The sequence below is a fragment of the Glycine max genome, chromosome 12, assembly GCF_000004515.6.
Source record: "Glycine max cultivar Williams 82 chromosome 12, Glycine_max_v4.0, whole genome shotgun sequence".
NCBI classification, from domain to species: Eukaryota; Viridiplantae; Streptophyta; class Magnoliopsida; order Fabales; family Fabaceae; genus Glycine; species Glycine max.
Window position 1 is genome coordinate 26,096,613 of NC_038248.2, and position 2,074 is coordinate 26,098,686.

General features: G+C 39.8%; 1 non-coding gene across 1 annotated transcript; it reads left to right on the forward strand.

Moving 5' to 3' along the window:
• The first annotated feature begins 708 nt into the window (after window positions 1–708).
• LOC112998600 (small nucleolar RNA R71) lies at window positions 709–815 on the forward strand. The gene has a single exon (XR_003263694.1). It is a non-coding gene; the product is annotated as a small nucleolar RNA R71 (small nucleolar RNA).
• Window positions 816–2,074: the final 1,259 nt, after the last annotated feature.

The following is a 2,074-nucleotide window of genomic DNA, read 5'->3' on the forward strand; positions in this document are numbered from 1 at the left end:
TTTTGCATAGTCATTTGCCTCACTAGTTCTTCAAGGGAAGGTTGTGGAGGGGCCTCAACTGTTTGCTGTTTCTGGGGCTGTTGCTATTGTTGTTGCTGGATTGGTGGAGGAACGTATGGTCTGCTTGGGCCAGCAGCATTTTGAAAATAAGGCTATTGTTGTTGTTGTTGTGAAGGATTCGACCATCTAAGGTTGGGATGATTCCTCCACCCGGGATTGTACCTGTTGCTGGAGAGGTCATAATTGTTTTGTTGTGGCTGATTTTGGTGTTGAGGTTGAGAAGGTCTGTTGTAGATGTTTGTAGCATAAGCTTCAGGCTGTTCAATTGCTTCATATTGTTGCACAAAAGGGTAAAGGTCTGTGTGGTGATCAGCAGAGGAGCATAAACTACAGAGTCTGGCGACAGGTGCAGATTTTTGATTCATGGCCAATTGGGTTACCAGGTTAACCAAGGCATCTAGTTTACCTTCAAGCTTCTTAGTCTCACCTGATGAAGATGAATTCGTGGCTACTTCATGCACTCCTCTAATGACAATAGCATCACTTCTGGCATTAAATTGCTGGGAGTTTGAAGTCATCTTCTCAATTAAATTTCTGGCTTCAGCAGGGGTCATGTCTCCAAGGGCTCCACCACTGGCAGCATCTATCATACTTCTCTCCATGTTACTGAGTCCTTCATAAAAATATTGGAGGAGAAGCTGCTCAGAAATTTGGTGGTGAAGGCAAATGGCACATAGTTTCTTAAATCTCTCCCAGTATTCATATAAGCTCTCTCCACTGAGTTGTCTAATGCCTGAAATATCCTTTCTGATGGCCATGGTCCTGGAAGCAGGGAAATTTTTTTCTAAAAATACTCTCTTGAGGTCATCACAACTCGTGATGGACCGTGGAGCAAGGTAATAAAGCCAGTCCTTTGCCACTTCCTCTAAAGAATGAGGAAAGGCCTTTAGAAATATGTGATCCTCCTGGACATCTGGGGGTTTCATGGTGGAGCAGACAATATGGAATTCTTTCAGATGTTTGTGCAGGTCTTCACCTGCAAGGCCATGAAACTTTGGAAGCAAATGGATTAGTCCAATTTTAAGAACATATGGGACATCCTCATCAGGGTATTGGATGCACAAGCTTTCGTAGGTGAAATCAGGTGCAGCCATTTCCCTTAGAGTCCTCTCACGGGGTGGAGGTTGTGCCATGTTCTCAAAATGTTTAAAATCAGAATGTTCAAAACAATAATGCTCAAAATCACCAATAACAGAATGCTCAGGATGCTCAAAAGGTACTAAATGATGTCTAACTAATCTATGAAATGTCCTATCTATCTCAGGATCAAAGGGTTGTATGTCAGATGGATTGCCTCTAGTCATACACTGTATTCAGCATGCACAACTAGTTGCCTTCTTATGCAAGTAACAATGTAGGTTTGAACTACAGCTACCATTAAATGATATCCAAATGACTTGAAATTTTGTGAGCAACCTTATAAAATGATGAGAAGATAGCACAAAAAATTTCAAACAAAAATTCAAAGTCTAACTATAGAAGCTAAAAATGACTAGTTAAGAAAAATAAGAGAATAATACCTGGAAAATAAAAAACTTTTGACAGAATCTCAATTTTTGGAATAAGGTGACCTCAGCCGGCCTATGGTCGGCTACCACGACATGGGAAATTTTTTTCTACCCCAAATACATATATAATAATTGCGATTCTGATAGTCGGAGCAAAACTTATGGCCGTTTGAAGTTTTGACAAAAATCAAATTTGCTACTTTTTTGGAACTTTCAAATCTGACCAAACTAAGGGCTCAAAAAAAATCCAAATTAATTCAGCAAGGGTGGTCTCTAAAATCTGTCGCTAAGGGATTTCCACTACTACCATGTTTTCCAGTTCAACAAAAGTGGTCACTAAATCTGTCGTAAAACACTATTCACAGCAAACACCAAAACTGAAACAGGGGAAACGCTGAACAGCAAAACTAAAACAGAACACACACACTAGACAAAATAACAAGGTACTAAACAGCACTAACACAATACTAAAACAACACTAATACAAGAATTAAACACAAACGCAA